Genomic DNA, 17737 nt, shown 5'->3' with positions numbered 1-17737 from the left:
CATTGAAAATCACTGGGCTAAATTAATCTCTGATGGAACCACACTGACTGCAGTGGAGTTCCCCCACCAGGCCAGATTCTCAGGCGGTGTAAACTGACTTTGGTGGAGTTATGCTGATTTACCCCTACTAAAGATCTGTTTTGGTTTTGCCAGCCCCTCCTTTCTGAATAGGAGGGAATGGAGAGAAAAAAACCAAATAGATAGAAAATGTTCTAGTAGCTCCGTGATTTTAGCAGAGCAGGAAGTGGAGCGCTGCTCTGTATAGGCTGTGTAGTCTAAGAATATGTGCACATTAAATCCACACACTTAACGAAACATGCTGTCTGTAATGGAGCAATGCACAGAATGGCCACTTATTGCTACAAAATAGAACAATAACTGCAGCTCAGAATTACATAAATGTCTTGCCTCTGGACTTCTGCACATTACAAATAACTCAGCCATTCCAGGGCTAACACTTGCATAAACAGTTATGATCATGTACAGGAGACATTCCAGCAAAATATCCAGGGCTTTGAGACTTGCTTCAAAAGCAGCCAACAAGCCATGAATAGTTCATGTCCTACCCTTCTGATGTTGCAATTCTCAGCATCTACAAGCAGCCCAGTTTCCTTCTTGGCTGCTTTATTGTTACTTGGGAACAAATTGTTCCAGTGAGGCAGAATTCCCAAAAATATCAGGGTGCTGACCCCAAGTAAAAGGGTAACATCAAACCCCTGCTACAGCATGTGGTTAGCAGTTAAAGTTCCCACCTTCTGAGAGGTAGATGAAGCGCCTGCTGGATATTTTTTGCTCCTTTCCAATCCCTTACTTTTCCTTCCCCAATCCCTGACTGTCTTTCCAATTGGTTTGTGAAATCCTATAAGCTCGAATGACATTGAATGGATCTGGCTTAGTGTTCATTTTCAACAGAGCCAAGAGCTCATCCTCCAAGGAAGTATAACCCACCCTCCCCACTCCACTCTGCCGGCTAGACCCAGAGCATGGAGCGAGCGGACGCTTTGATCATCTTCCTTGATTGATTGGCCAGGCATTCTAGACATCTTTTCAATATTTTATAATCCTTCATTCTTCCAGAAGGCAGCGAGGTAAAATAAAAAAAAAGATCTATCTCCAGGTCTGTTGCTTTAATGCTGCTTGTTGCCTCTTGTTTTTCCTCCACCTCCCCTGTTCCTAATTGTCACTACTCAGTCCCATTTTCTCTAGGTTAGATCCCCCATGCTGAAAGCTGGCTGAGGTCTCCCAGGCATCTCTTGTTAAGCCTCTGGACCCGTTGACTTCATGTGCTTTGGCATTAGCAGTTTTTTCTTCACATGCCCTGGTATATCATAGCTCCTGTAACCCTGACATGCCAACCCAGCCAAACCCATCTTGCTTCCATGTGCGAGTTCTTTTCACTCCTCTCAGTCCATCTGATCCTGGCTGATCAGGAGAGAGGGCGATAGTGAAGTTTCCCATCCACCTAAAGCCCCAATCCTGTAATGAACTCAGTGTAGATCAGTGTTTCTCAACCAGCGGTACGAGTGGCACCCTTAGGGGTACTCGAGAGAAGTCAGGGGGGTATGTCAACACAACTGAGATTTGGAGAAAACTGAATTTTTGTTTTAAGTTTTACACCATTTTATTATGTGTGTACTTTTTACACCCAAAAATGTCATTGCCCACCCAGCTATGATTAAGTTGTTTAAACAAATGTGTTGCAATGGTAGAAAAAAATTGTGTGTGTCTGAAAACTGTAGGTACTGGGGGTACTTATAATTTTTTAAGGGGTACTTTATAAAAAAAGGTTGAGAAACACTGGTGTAGATGACCCACGTGGAGTACTGCTGTAGTGAAAGGGGTTCTGTGCAGGCCTACCCATGTGAAGCTATTACAGGATCAGGCCGATAGGGGGCCACACTCCAATGCAAGGGAGCCACCATGAACTCCCCATGTTACAAACAGATATTCACATCATTGCCGGGCTGAGAGCAGGGGCGTGTCTCATCTCTGCCTTCAGCCCCAAGGAGTGCAGCGATTCTTGAGGGGGAAGGAGGAATCTGGTGTTTCCTACCCTGCCCAGGTTGTTAACGCAACATTCCTGCTCATCCTCATCTCTTTCATAGCCGGTGATGTGAACATGCAGGACAATCTCTTCACAAGAATGGAGTTTGATTGTCTGATTACATCTGCCAGGAGTGTGAGGCCCCTCCGAGGGCATGTCTATATTTACAAGATCGATCTATCTTCTAGTGTTCGATTTAGTGGGTCTAGTATAGATCCGTAAATTGAACGCTGAAGGCAGCCCCCGCCGGTGTCCGGTACTCCGCCTTCTGCAAGGAATAAGGGAAGTCGATGGGAGCGTTTGCTCCTGTCAGCCTCCCAGTGTGTGGACACCACTACAGCTCGGCTTCAGGTAAGCCAACTCCAGCTATGTATTTTGTGTAGCTGGAGTTGCGTATCTTAAGCCGACCTTCCTGGTCTAGTGTAGACCAAGCCTGACAGCAGCAGTGTTATGGGATGACAGTGGCATGAAAAGATTCTTGCTGCCGTTTGCAAGATTTCTGTTGTCCGTGTCTTATCGGCCAGAAAAACTGTTGATGTCCCCAGTGAGTGCCAGGGTAAGATAGGAAAGCTCAGAGTGAGGAGCCTGCCTGCAAGTTGTGTGGTGCTGCACTTGCTGGAATGGAAACCTCACGGCTCAGGTCTTAGGGCAGAGGGGCAGGCTGGTTCAATGGTGAGTGCCCTAGCTTAGCATTTGGGAAACCCAGGTTCAATTCTGTTTTCTGCCACAGGATTCCTGTGTGATATGGGGCAAGTCACTTAGCCTCTCAGTGCCTTAGTTCCCCCTCTGTATGATGGGGATAGCAGCTGCCTGACCTTATGGGGAGTTGTGAGGATAAATACGCTCAGTTGTGGTGGTAAAAGAGGCCACATAAGTATCAGAGAGGACAAAACATGCATTAGTATTACAATGATAAGCAGGGGTGGCTGCAAAGCATGTTACTAACTTTTGAGGGCCATTTGCTATAGCACTAGTTTTGTTGAGTTGACAGCAGCACCTCTAATTAGGCAAATGGCTTTTGTGGCACCTTTCCTCTAGCACAGACTGGGGCACCTCAGAGATGCACCTTGAAGTCCTGCCAATAAACTGATTTCTTTTTTTTAAAAAAAGCCCTTGTACGCATTAAAAAACATTGTGTTGCCCTACACAATGTGTAAGACAGACATGTGCAGCTCTTGCTATACTATGCACCATGGTGACATGCTTGGAACTCCATCATGACAGTAGGGAGAAAATCCACATCCTCTTGCTCCAAAAGCACAGACCTCAGCCACTTAAACTAAGAGAATCTCCATTAGCGATACCCATACAGGGTTTTTGACACACAGTCATGTAGTCCCAAATCTACCCAATAGAGGGCAGCAGTGCTCAAATACACATGCCAGTTCCTCACAGAATCATGATGTGAACTCTCCGGCTGGTGTGTTGGAGATCCCACGCTGTACACACAACTCAGAGAATATGGGTCTGTTACATCTCCCACCTAAACAGCCTGGTTTATTAGCTCATACTGCAGAGACTCATGTCAGTAGTTCTGTAGGTCCTTGGTGTGTTGGCCAAGAGGTGGCTATCACAGGTGCACATGGCCTGTTGCGCTTATGTGTGGGCCCGACCTCTAGCAAAGCAAAGATTGCCCAGAAAAGGGAGGGGATGGATGCTCTTTACAGGTTTCCTTCTTTTCCGGGCCCTTTCTGAATTCAATTTACTTTTTTAATAAAACAACTCTGAACGTGACCTAAAGAACTCTGCATAAGCTTGAAATGTTGTCTTTCTCACCAACAAGTTAGCCCAATAAAGACACTACCTCACCCACCTGATTTTTCTATCTTGAGACCCACACAGCTACAAGCACAAGATAGAACCCCATACGGGTCAGCTGTGTTTCTTTCTTCCTGTGTCACACATGCTGTTGAATTGTGCTGCATTCTTTCCCAACCCTCCCTGCTTTGGGATGTAGATATACCCAGCAGAAGGAAAACAGAGGTCTTTCCTGGAGCCCCTGCAGAGCTGACTGGAGCAGAAAACTTGTTTTGACTGGTTACTTATCAAGCAGACATGCCAGACCTGAAGGGCTTTTATAGGTACTTGCGACAGCAAAATGTTTTGGAGAAAAATGTGGGTTGTTTTTTTTTTTCTGTCTGTTGAAAGAAGTGTGTGTGGGGGGGGGGACCTGTCAACTTTACACTGTTCTGTAATGGGAGTGCATTAGAAAAAGAAATTCCATGGCAGCTATTAAGGAGGAAGAAAGGGAACGAGATGCAAGGACAAAGTTCAAAACCAGATTTGCCTGCAGCCAGGAGATTGCTGATTCCTGCAGAGACTCTCCTTTGGGGAGGGGAGAGGGGGGTTGATCTCCCCGATTAAAGGGCTGAGGTCTCTTTAAGGCCAGGCCAAGTAACCTGTGGCTCAGCTGGTCTTTGCAGGGGGAGGAGGGGACTGTTTACTGAAGAGCATTGGGAAAGGCTCTGCAAGGAAGCGGAGGAGGCCAGGTATTTGATTGCAAGAGCCTGGCAAGGAGGCACTGGGTTTCAAGGCACAGTGCTCGCTGGAGGAGGGCGAGCGAGCCGCCGCGGCAGCAGCAGCAGCAGGAGGCGCAGGGCTGTGTGCTGGACTCAAGGGGGACAAACACTTCGCAGCCTCCAAACCCAAATCAGGCTCCACTTTCCCTGCCCTTGTGGGGGCCTGGTTCCTTGGCGGGGTCGCTTGCGTTTCTCCTCGCCCTGCACTGAGCCGTGTGGGTTCAGTTCCCTAAGGGGGCCCGTGCCCCTCGCTCAGGGGTGCCAATCAGGCCGTGGGGGACTGCGCCGCTTGCTGCCCAATGGTGCATTCAGCAGCATAGGCCGCTGTCCTGGCTCCTGGGGGAAAGCAGCTGCCTGTGATCTTCCCTGCGCCAGGCTGGGCGGGGGCGCGCGTTGGAGTCGGGGCGAGCTGGGAGCCAGCTGACGCTGAACTGGAGTCGCTCAAGTCCTTGGGTCTTCTGCGTTCTCAGAGCTCGCTGTGGGGTGGGGTCGGGTCCCCGCCTGAAGCGCAGCAACAAAAAAGCGCAGTGGGGTTTGTGGCTCGTGTGGCCCCTCCCCCCATTTTCTGCTGGGATTAGAGGAGGGGGATTGATTTATTTTAATCAGCAGTGAAAGTAATTTACAATTTCTTACAGGTCCTGTCCTATTGCAGCCCGGGTCCCTGCCAGCTCTCTAAATAGCTTCCCTGCTGGCTTTTGCAGCAGCTCAGCCCGCTCTTGCCGGAGCTGCGCACCAGGGCGCACCCGCTTATTTTCACCTCTGATTTTAGTTCTTCCCCATCAGCAAAAAACAACCCGCTGGATGCTTCCGTGCTGGGGGCTGGCCGGGTGTATTCTGCATGTGCGCGGGGTTCTCTGCGTTTTCTGAGCTGCACACTTTCTTTGTTGTTGTTTTCTTTGGTCTCGGGGTACCGCTTGTGCATCAGCTGGGTCTGCCGAGCTGCGGGTTGGCTCGGAAATAGTCCAACATGCAGCCGCCGACTCCAGGGGTGGAATTGATGTGAATGGATTGCATTGAATAAACACCCCCTCCCCGCTTCCAGGGGAAGAAGAAGATGGGGGGGGTGTGTGTGTGTGTGAAAAAGAATAGTTAATGGGCAAATTGGTTTTCGGGAAGGAAGGCAGTTGTCATGGTCTGTAAGTGCCATACAAATGTTCGGGAGATGTTGTAGTTAGAGGTGGAGAAGTGGAATTTCACTCTGCAATGCATCTTGCTCCTATTTAAAAAAAAATGCATGAGAACAGCGGGGCAGGCATTTTTTAAATTAGCTTTCTTCGCTGGGATATTTTGCAAAGGACGCAGCTGGAATGGTGTGTGTGTGTGTGATATATATATTCAGGCTGGGTGAAGTAGCCCTTGACTGGGCTGGAAACAGCCTAGCCAGAATCGGACACCACCCAAGCTGCTCCGATAGAAGGAGAGGGGGGTTAATGGACATTTTGTACCCATATGGTGTGTGTTACAAGAGCCTTTCTAGTTGTGAAGATTAATTTTAAAACCTCCTCCCCCTCCTTCATTGAATGCTGCCGGGTTCTTATCAAAGTGTGTTTTCATAAACATTGTCTGCAGCATTTATGAATGTGACACTTTTTCATACTGTTCCCTGTTTGAATGTGCTTTGCAATTCTATTAAGACACTAAATAAATAGCCCTCTTCAATATTTATGATACCTTGTTGGATTTCGCCCCCCCCCCCCCCTTTTCCCCCAGCTCTTTGCCTCCTGGGGTTTTTAATGGCTTTTTCTTTTCTGTATGGAAGTTGGGTCTGGGGATAATTTTTAAAAAAATTAATTATTTAAAGATAAGCAAAAATTATTTTGTTTTTTTTTCTGATGCAGATTTCAGAAAGCAGATTCAAACATTGGTCTTGTGCAAAGCAGCAGTCGCCCAATTTTTCTTAAATGTCAGTTTCCCTCCAACTAGCATAAATGGGATTTGAAATATGTATGCACAAATCATCTGGGATGACAAAATTACAAAAGCCCTAACCCTGGCCTCTCAGACGGGCGGAGAAGTTATTTTTCAGTGAATTCCGGTCTGTGTCTCAAATGGATTTAAAATCAGAAAGGCCGTGGTAGAACACAGCTCCAGGATTCACAGAAAGCTCCAAGTACCTAGTGAGTTCCTTGCCTGTATGTTAGATACATCATTGTGACTACCTCAGCAGCATTCCCACCAGCTAAAGAAATGGGACTTGTATGGTTGTGTCCCTATGAAATCTGACAAGCCGAGCCAATAGAGATTTGATTTCCAAAAGATGTATTCCTGGTTAGATCAGGCCTCAGACTGAAGCTGCCTTATTTAAAGCCAGCTTTTTAAAAGCCTGAGATCAATAAACATTTTAATTATTTAAAATAAAACCCATTGGAAAACATTTAATGATTAAAAAAACAAAACACCCTACTCTCTTAAAATTTCTTGTAGGATTTGCAACTCCTAGTAAGGTAGTGCAAGAGAGAAACTGAAATGGTCAAGGAACTGACTTTAAACAAAAGTGAAACTGCCTCGCTTCCAGTATTTTCACAGTCTAAACTGTAAATGCCGCAAGCGGGAGAAAAGCGAACTAGATTTCAAAAATCATGTCAGATGCACTAATGGAAGATGATAGTAACAGAGGGCAGGATTTTTAAACAGGATTTCTTTTCAATGCATTTAACATACAAATGGTGCAAACTGAAGAAATGGGCAGGGGCAGATTCCTGTTTGGTTCAGGCAAAACCACCACAGCATTGGTCTGGATCAACACAGAGCCTTGGGAACATTTTCTGGAACAGGGATGCCTGAAGAAGGACCCCCAAATGCTCTAAATCCAGTTTGCTATAAGAATTCAGATTCCTTTCTTGCAGATCTTTGTTTTTCCCATGTAAGTTTAGATTTGGAAGAATTTTTGAAAGTTTTTTTTTTTAGCTATCTAGATGCTTAACAGCATTCGCCTTGCATGCTATGTAAGTGGAGAGGAATGGTACTTGAGACTTATGTCTGAATACTATAAAAACACATCATGTTTCCTTTCCAAAAAGGCATAAAAGTGCCAGTTAGGCAAGTTAATCTCCGTGGCCAGTGATTCATATGGGCCAAGGGATGGGGTTCACCAAAATTAGGCATTGTCCCATCGCTCAGATCAGGGAGAAAGCTGGGAAGAGGGACCCAGTAAGTCTTAAGGAGGCATTTTTAAAGCAAAAAAAATGTTCTTTCTCAGACCATATTTCTACACGGTAGGGATCCCATTAAAGTTCCTGAGGCATGGAAGAGAAATTACAATGCAAACAAACAAGAAATTTAAGAGGGGTGAGAAGCCAAATGTGAATTCAGCTGCATTTGTGTAACCAGTAGACAACTCTCTGGCATGTCTTCCCTAAATACCCAGTATTTATACCATTTTAAAGTTGGGGAAAGTAAATCTGTTGTCTGTCTTAGACTTTTCCCCTCTCCTTTGGCATAAATTTAAGCTTAGGTTATTTACCCCTTGAGATATATTAATTAAAGTATGTTATTTCATGCCTTTTAAAACCTCAAGGACACACCATGATTATACTGTGTGTGTGGTGTTATTGTGATATTAATTAAAAAGTCTTACATGAGGTAAAAAAAAACACTTCTCTCAGTGGTTTTTGCTTCTCCTTGACTGTCAAAATAAAGGGAGCAATGTGAGTTCTTTATACGTCAGAGGCTGCAGTGTGCAGACAAACACACGTGTGAAATGCGTCTGGTGACTCGAGGGGTTTCATACCCATAGGGAGGCGCTGACCTGTTAAAAGAAATAACCAGGGCGGGTGAGTTATCGTTTATTTTAAAACCTGAAGCGGAACCGAATTGATCAGTAGCAGGGATAATTGCGGGAAGCGGTGTGAAAGAATAAGATTTAAACAAGAAAACGCTGCAGGTGCACAGAGCCAGCGGAGGGAAGATGCCTCCAAGAGGAATTGCACAATGCTCTCTATGCTCCTCAAGGACATCACTTAGCTTCCCTAGATAACATGGATTATAGTGGAGATAGGAGAACAGCTCGGATCTATTGCTCCTCTTCTGCACACAAGTACTAGTAGAAATACCTTGTCACTGTGGGTTGCTTTGGAGCAAGGAAGCTTTGGTCTGCTAGCCAATGGAGTAGCTACACTGGTGCAGCTCCCTAGTGTTGAATGTTATCTAATGGAATTGCTCATTCCTGTTTGAAACCAACGTAACTGCATCAGTGTTAATCTCTCCGTACTGGAGTAAATCCTGTCTACATTTAGGATTGCACTCGTTCTCAGTGCTTTTTTTCTGAAATCCATCACAGCCTCCCTGGTATGAAACTAACCAGGAACTGCAGGAGACTGAGGACTTTGTGGAGTAGGAAAAGGGCATTAGCAACACCAAAACTGTCTACTACCTGGGAACCCCAGCATAGCACAGAACTGAAGAATCTGCACAGGGATCAGGTGAATATTTCTAATTAGAGATCCATTGGAGTTAGGAGGAGGAAGGAGGCTCTTGGTGCCAGATGTCTAACCACTTCAGCTTTAACCCTGAGGCTCAGGAGCTGTGGAAGACAGCTTAGGATTTTTTATGGCGTCACTGCCCCCTGCAGAGACAAGCAGTCACTCAGCCCTGAGCAGGACCCGGCTTTTGTTGGCGAAGGGGGACGGGCGCCAAGAACTTTTGTCACAAAGATACGGCTCCGCCAGCAGTTTCAGAGCTTATTCAAAGCAGCTTCTAACAAAGTAAAGTCCCCAGTTAGGTTCTGCATGCCAGCCTGTTTGGGAGCCTTTGAAAAGGCTTTGGATCAGGCCGTGGGAGCCTCATTCCCGGTTACTGTGTTATCGCAACAAGTGAACAACTTTTAGAATTTTACATTTGTCACATAAAAGCTGGTGGCGAGGCTGCCCAGCGGGCCTGAATCAAAGCCAGCAAAAGCAACAGCAAGACTCAAAGGCCTCGTCTACACTACCATGGGCCGTCCATCTAAGTTACACAACTTCAGCTACGTGAATAACATAGCTGACGTCGATATACTTAGATCTACTTACTGTGGTATCTTCACTGGGGTAACTTGCCCACCAAGCACGGTCCCGTTCGTTCCCTTGACTCTTCTCATTCTTGGGAGTACCGGAGTCAAGGAGAGAGCGCTTGAAGTGGCCCCCGGCCACACTGGAAGGGGCGTGGCCTCGAGTGGAAGGGGCAGGACCAGGATATTTCCGGATTCCCCACACCATGATTGGTTTGGGGGTGGGGGAGTGCCTTTGCCCCCTTCTCCCTAAGTGCCCATGCCCCTGGCTGGGGAAGACTTCCCACGCTCTCCCGCCCCTCAGTCTTCTCCCGCCCTCTCAGGAGCTGCGCGCTGCTCACAGGGCAGGGCCAGGGCGGAGGAAACTTCGCCTGATTGGCCTGGGGGTGGAGGAGTGCGCGAAGTCCCCGGGGCCCCTGGCACTGCAGACTTTGTAGTCTTAGGAATAACTCAAGCACCATTCACAATGTGTTAGTGAGACCCGTCAGCATTAACAGGTCGGGATCCATTCCTGCCGACTGAAGAGACAGAACGGGCAGTACCAAAGCCTGCTGAAGATGGCACCAAATGCAAATGGAAGCTGAGGGTTGCCAGGGTGCAAAGTGGTGCATCATGGGACACTGGGTCAGGACCCAGAATGCCCCACAACCCCACTTTTGCCATCCCACAAACCTCAGCACCAGACTAGGAAGACATGCTCTGTGCAATAGCTGCCCAGACAACCGCTCCCAATGCAAGTGCCACAAGTGTGGCCATGCGATTGCGCTGACAGCTGACACTGTGAACACACAGTTGCGGTTTCCTTGCAGCGCTCTCTGAGTGGCCCTGTACCTACCAGTGTTGTACATCTGCCAGTGTAGACAAATCGTAAGGCTCTGCCTTCACCCATGGTATGTCACTCTCCTGGTTTCTGGGTATTTCAGGGAGCTGGGGGAGATGGACAGAGAAGTAAGAGCCTTGCTTTGAACACTGCAAGCCTCCCGAATCCACGTGAGTAGAGGCTCAACGGTACAGACAATAAAGTTCAATAAACTAGACCAGAACTCCAACAGACTTGTCTGCTTCCTTTCATCTCCAGACCTCCAGCCAATGAAAGGAGTCCTCAAAGCCCAGCTTCCTGGCTTAGGCAGAGCTCCTAAGAGCCCAATATCCTCAGGAAGGCGATTTTCTCCTTTTTTAATTTCTGTTAGTTAATTCCAGTGCTTATGAAAGAGGGACAGGGAGGCGGCAGCTCTGCAGGGTTCCTCCACACAGCTGGACTCATTTCTGATCTGTATCCCACCCCCCATGCTGCTCCAAATTCTGGTCCCTTGACTGCTCTGCCAGTTCATGCAATTCCTGACCTACAGTGATGCTGGCACCCAGGAGAGCTGCCCTTCTTGTGAGCAGCGATGGCTCAGTGATGGGTTTGGAGAGAGCTATCTACTGGAGACTGAGATAAGGCCACCTGCTTATTTCACATCTGGGCCACTAGATCATTGTCAAATGGTCATCTGATCTGTATCAGTCACCAGTCCCCTGCCTCGATTGTCAAATCCCTGGCCCCATTTAGTCCTTCGTGATGGTCTGATCCTCCATCTCTGTTTTTTATATATATTTAAATTGTCATGCCCTCCATGCTTTATAAAAATTGGCTTATGAATATGCATAACTGGAAGATACTTTAGGCAAAATGCATCATGTAACATAACTTTTAATGTTCAAATCTGCTGTATGTGTATATCCTATTCTTGTATGTGAAGTTAGAAATATGAAGTGTGGATCTGTTTATAGTTCTAAATGTGCTAATGGGGGCTATTACTGAGAGTCCAGAAACGTAATGACTCGGCGCTCAAGGTAACAATTTGTGAGTGGTTTGGGTTTTTCTGCAAGCCTGGATTGTGATTGGTCATGTCAGAACATGTGGCCAGGCTAACTGATGCTGGAATCCATTTTGGATCTAACACTTCTCCATTCAAGGTGAGGAAAATTTGAACTGAGCACAAAGAATTCCCAGCTTGGGCAAAAGGTGGGGTGCAGGTTGAACCTCTGCGGTCTAGGATTTGCTGGTCTGGCAACATCCATGGTCAGGCAGAACCACAGATGTTGCTGGATTAGAGAGCCCCAGTGCAGGGGTTGCTGGAAGCTTGGAGCAGAGCTGGCAGGTAGGGCAGTGGAGTCTATGGGGCACCAGAGTGCACAGCTGGCTGGGCCAGGAAGCTGGTGGGGAGGCTGCTGAGCTCACAGCCAGAAGGGGAGGGCATGGAGCTCTCAGCTGATGGGGCCAGGAAGAGAGTGCTGCTGGTGTTGGCGGGGACGGCTGCTGAGCCTGCAGCTGTCGGGGCTGCAGAGTTTGCAGGGCCATGAGCACTGGAAGGGCTGCTAAGGCTACCGGAGCTTGCAGAGCCAGGAGGGCTGCTGGAACCACCACAGCTCGTGGGGCTGCAGAGCCCACAGGGCTGCTGCATCCAGGGGATCGGGGCAGTAGTGCCAGGTGGCTAGGGAGAGGAACCCAGTGGAGAGGCTGGTGGCCACCCCTCCCAGATCTTCCCCGGTCTGTCAAACTCCCTTTTCCAGGACCAGTCAGGTCCTATGGGTGCTGGACCGGGGAGGTTCAACCTCTAGTGGCCAGACACCAGGAGACCTCCGCTTGCCATCCAAGATGCTTGCTGGAAACATCTAAGACTAAAGAGGGGGAAGGCTTAAGCCCAAGCTAGGTGGTTGCTTAGCTTGTGCAAGGGATGATTAGAACCACAGGTAGGGTAAGAATTTGCATGTAACACGTTTCTTAGTGTATTTGGATTAGCTGGCGTGTTTTGTTTATTTTGGCTCAACTTACTTTGGTCTGTCTGTTTTCACTTGCAATCATTGAAATCCGACTTTTTATACTTAGTAAACACTTTTGTTTGTTATCAGGCCCAGTGTGTCCTGGGGGGAACAACCACTGTGCATATCTCTCTTTCATTGATAAAGAGGGCAAACTTATGAGCTTTCTCTGTGTAAAACTTGTATACAGAGTAAGACAAATTGATCTGGGATTTTGGTCCCATTGGGGCTGTGTTCTTGGGTGCTGGTAACGGTCTCCCTAAGCTAAGCTGGTTCTGTGTTTGTGTTCCTTTGCTAGAGGCCTCTTACCTCAACTCTGCCTTGGATGGAGGAGACTAGAGCTTCTGGCCCAGTTGAACAGGGTGGTGGAGCACCCCTGTGGGCTAGTAGGTGGGCTCAGTGACATGACCAGCACATCAGGTGACAGTCTCACAGGGATCCCTGTTATTGAATCGGTCATGTATATATCCCTATCCCCATCCCTTTCCACAAAGTGTAAATGTTCTGAGTACACACAGCTCCCAGTGATATCAGTAGGACTGAGGGTGCTCAGGCCCTTGGAAATCAGGCCTAACGATGGATTTAGGGACCTTGCTTCAGGCATCTGTGGCTGGAAAATCAGGTCCCTTTCTCTCTTCCTGTTTTTAAAAAGTGTAACATTTATTTAACTACAATGACTAACTGACACTTTGGATAAAGGAAACCAGTCCATTCGATTCTATAGCTCACCACAAATACAAGCAGATAGGTGCAGTCAGAATTGAAGAAGAAGATAGGAAAACAAACCCTTTTCTTTTTTTTTTAAAGACGTTTCATTCTTCTGCATATGTCTTAAAGAACCCTAAAAGGACTCAGAGCCCTTTTTTTCCTTTCTCCTTTCCAGCATTCAAGACTCTGGGACCCCACTCTTTTCCAGCATTCTGCTGGGTCTGTGCTGACGCTCTGTTTATTCAGCCATCTGGTTTTGTTCCAAGCAAGTTGGGGAAGGGAATATTTTCGGTTGCTTTGTGGTGCTGCATTTGTTCCAGCTACGCTAGTCTTGGCTAAAGGATGGCTCAGGAGCCAATATGCAGTCTGCCTCCCGCGCTTGCTTGCGTGCATTCTTTTCACATGACATTCCCTCTCCCCCCCATCATTTTGTATCTGAGTGCGCCAGGGCAGTGCCAGGCCATTTTCTTTTCTTTTTTACTCACTGCACACGATTGATTCCGCTGTTCTGACAATCAAACACCAACATGAAAACCCAGGCTGGGGCGAGGGAGGGGAAAGAGAAGCCTGTTGGCCATGAACGGTGTTAAAATAAATGGACCCTTTAATCTAGAGGTCGTCGGCCACCTCTTGCATCACTCCCCAGATGAAAAATCACATCTGGGGTTAGATCGGCAAACTGCAGTCCGGTGTCAAAGGTTGGTTGGATTTATGGGTTTTAATATTTGCACTATTGATTGCCTGGCTGGCTCAGGGGTTGTTGCAACAAGCCCAATTACTGCACTTTTGACAGAGGTGGTGATTTTGAAGATGGTTGTGGTGGGGGAGCAGTGTGTGTGGGGGGGAGGGATTGTAGGGGGGAGGATAGTCCTGGGAAAGAGATTTAGAAACCCTACTATGCTGTGTCTGGAATTCCCCCCAGCCCTCTGCTTCATTCTCTAGCCTTCTCTCTCACCTTTTCTCCCATCCCCATGTCTTGGCCTCATGCAGATGGACATTTAGGGTTATGACCTGAAAGTGCCCATGTAAGTCCAAGTCCTGCCCCCACGCCTAGGGTGGTTGTGGAATCTCCATCACTGGAGATATTTAAGAGCAGGTTGGACAGACATCTATCAGGGATGATCTAGATCCGTGGTCACTAACCAGTAGATCGCGATCTACCGGTAGCTCTCGGAGGCTCTAAGAGTAGCTCTTGAGCCCTCTCTGAACTGTGCACCTGCTCAGTACATTTACATTAGATTTCCTCATTTGAGGAGCAGCTACTCACCGAGCAACAGCACAGGTGAGTAGCTGTGAGGAATGGTGGGAATTTTTCTTTAAAGTAGCAGTATAAGGATTGGGGATAGCAAGTGATGGAGAGGAGGAGAATAGAGAGGGCGGGGCTTCAAAGAAGGGGCGGGGCGGTAGATCTTGGCTTGATCTGTCATTTAAAAAGTGATCTTGGATGTAAAAAGGTTGGAGACCACTGCTCTAGATGGTGCTTGGTCCTGCCGTGAGGGCAGGGGACTGGATTCGATGACCTCTCGAGGTCCCTTCCGGTTCTAGTGTTCTATGATTCCTCCTTCCTATCAGCCTGGGAATGCACCTCAGTCCTGACCTGTGTTACTGCAGCTGTTGCCCTGTTGGGCCTTGCACAAGTGGCTGTATCAGATCATACACACTCACAGCTGTGGACCAATGCTCTCCGAGCTTGATAAGTTTATGGAAGGTATGGTATGATTGCCTACAATGGCACATAGACGACCTGCAACTCCTGGCAACAAATATCTCCAAAGGCCAGTGATGGGACACTAGACAGGGAGGTCTCTGAGTTATTACTGAGAATTCTTTCCTAGTTGTCTAGTGGGTTTAACCCATATGCTCTAGGTCTAACTGACTGCCATATCTGGGGTCAGGAATGAATTTTCCCTCAGATCAGATTTGTAGAAATCTATGGGTTGGGGGGTGGAGGTTTTGCCTTCCTCTCCAACATTAGGCACAGATCACCTGCTAGTTTGAACTAGAGCAAATGGTGGATTCTTTGACACTTGATGTCTTTAAATCATGGTTCGAGGACTTTCCGTAACTCAGCCAGAGGCTAGGGGTCTATTACAGGAGTGGGTGGTTGGTGGTTGAGGTTCTGTGGCCTGCAATGTGCAGGAGGTCAAACTAGTTGCATGCTGGTGCCATCTGGCTGAGACCATTTGATTCTAGGATACTCTTTCTCCCATCACAAGACACAGGTCACTTCCATTGGGAGTGAATTCAATGGGATTTATTCCTGTGGGATATGATTGAGGATATGATAGAGAGCGATAAAATCATGACTGGTGTGGAAAAAGTGAATAAAGAAGTTACTTACTTGTTCCCATAACACAAGAACTAGGGATCACCAAATGAAATTAATAGGTGGCTGGTTTAAAACAATCAAAAGGAAGTATTTGTTCACACAGCTTGTGGAACTCCTTGCCAGAGGATGTTGTGAAGGCCAGGACTTTAACAGGGTTCAAAAAAGAACCAGTCAAGTTCATGGAAGATAGGTCCATCAATGGCTATTAGCTAGATGGGCAGGAACAGTGTCCCTAGCCTCTGTTCGTCAGAAGTTGGGAATGAGCAACAGGGAAGGGATCACTTGAGGATTCTCTGTTCTGTTCATTCCCCCTGGGGCACCTGGCATTGGCACTGTCAGAAGGCAAGATATTGGATTGGTCTGACCTAGAATGGCCGTCCTTATGTTCTTATGTCTGTAGGGTGAAAGTGGTCTTCCATTTCTGGACATGGATTGGGCGAACAGTCGGTGTCCCTGCAATGGTGCCCACTGGGCATTGGCAGAGGTCTGTGAAAATGCTTGCATTAGCTCACAGTGTTCAGGACAGACTGGCTCTCTTTTAGTGTCTGTACCGTACGAGTTCTTAATATTGGGAAGCCCCTAAAATAGCTCAAGAGGTTGCATTTTCTAGTGTGAGCTCAGCACAGATTTGGTAAGTGGAGCCTTCTCTGGGTTCACATGCTAGCCAAACCTCTGGTTGAGCAGGAAGCTTTGAAGGAGAAAAGTCTCCCATGCCATTGGAGAACAGACTCAAAGCAAGAGCCTTGCTTGAATTCCCGGAGCTGAGCATCTCTAGGAACTAAAAGGCAAATCAAGCCCAGTGATATTTTTGATTTGACATGTGTTGTATGTGATGAGCATTGGGGGTGGGGGCATATCTTGTTGCAAAGCATCTCCTTTGGCAGGTGTAATATTATGAAATGCAATCTCAACCATCCTTGGGCACAACCCGCTAGCTTGGCTGATACCCTAGTGCTGGTCCTCTTATAAAGGCTGGATGCATGATCCGGATCTCAGGGCCAGAGGGGACTGAGACCGGTTTAGCAAGAAGTAGCGCGGTCACGCCTGGCATGGGGGAAGTGTCAGTGGTTGCTCATTAAAAAGCACTGAAAGGCTAACACTGACAAGTGTGGGAGGGAGAACTGGCCAGTCTATGTAGGCAGGAAGTCTGATGGGTGAGAGAAATGTGGGGAGCCTGGGGCTCTAGCAGAGTTTCTGCTAGGAAAGGATGGAACACCAGGAGTCTCTGGGGACTGTCCAGTGATGAGGCCTGTGTAAGGCCTGAACCCAGCATGTCTATGGGGGGATTCCAAATCCAGGGGAGTGGTGTGCCCCACCCCTTCTCCAGCTCCATGGTGACGAGCTGGATGGACTAGTCATGGTGGGGAGCAAACCCGTGTCTCCCAGCAATGGGAGCTCCTAGCCAGACTCCCAATCTTCGGGAGGCCCTCAGCCAGCTCGGCGCTGCCTCGTGGGTTTTCCTGCACAGTATTGGTTTCTTTCCTCCTTCCTTTTCTGCAAACCGACTCTGCAGTCAGATTGAGGCAGGCTCCCAGAAACCAAGAGCACCTGGAAAGAGGGTGGGTTTGCACTGGCGGTGTCTTTTGTCTGCACTTACCTGAATATTTTCTCTTGGCTTCTTTGAGGGAGACAGAGGAGTTCGTGGGACTGAAAGTCCTTGTGTCCATCTCTTCCAAAGCCAGTGAGTGAAGTTTTTCTGTCCATCCCCCGTGGATAAATGGCTGCTCCTCTTCTTGAAAGACCTGGCATAGAATCTGGGATATAGGGACATCATCCTGCACCAGTGACCCACCTAACCTGCCTATCCCCAGCACCAGAGGAAGGTGCAAGAAATCTCACAGGAAGCTATGATAGGATAATCTGCCTCCTGAGAAATCTCCTCCTTTCCCCATAATTAGAGGCTGGCTTATGCCCTGAAGCCTGTAGGTTTCTGTCCCTTCCAGGGTTTGGAAGGCTTTTTTAACCCTTGCTCCTCTAGTGCGGGTTGTTGTCACGCAAGCTGAGGGAACATATTGCAACGGCTTTGTGGGAACCAAGATTCTGGGCAACGCCGTTTAAGGACAGTGAAGAATCGAGAGATCCAAGCACCATCATGAATGAGGAGCTAGACACAGAATCAAGTGTCTCAGAGTTGTCGCTGTGCACTTACTCTGTAACTCTGGCTGGGGAGATACTCGATTGACCTTTGGCTCACAATAGCACAAAGAGCAAGTCTGAGTTTGCCTCTCTTCCTTTTTTTTTTTATCTCAGGGCTCTGCCCTGCTGCTCATCTGATACAGAACCCCTCTCAGTGTGAGGGCTTTTCTTCACGGGCTGTGCCACAGGGGCACAGCTGCTTCTTGGGA

The 17737-nt window shown here is 47.8% G+C and overlaps 1 protein-coding gene across 1 annotated transcript in view; it reads left to right on the top strand.

Annotated features, from left to right (window-relative positions):
- The first annotated feature begins 4105 nt into the window (after positions 1-4105).
- The window catches only part of TNRC18 (trinucleotide repeat containing 18), a 176805-nt gene continuing 163173 nt past the window's right edge, over positions 4106-17737 (top strand). Inside the window, exon 1 of the mRNA XM_075899657.1 lies at positions 4106-4125. The gene's annotated coding sequence lies outside the window, so the exon portion shown is untranslated. The remainder of the gene's footprint in view (positions 4126-17737) is intronic.

Source organism: Pelodiscus sinensis, chromosome 16 (assembly GCF_049634645.1).
Source record: "Pelodiscus sinensis isolate JC-2024 chromosome 16, ASM4963464v1, whole genome shotgun sequence".
Classification (NCBI taxonomy): domain Eukaryota; kingdom Metazoa; phylum Chordata; order Testudines; family Trionychidae; genus Pelodiscus; species Pelodiscus sinensis.
The sequence above is the reverse complement of the archived record's forward strand: the minus strand, read 5'-3'. Positions and strand labels throughout refer to the sequence as shown.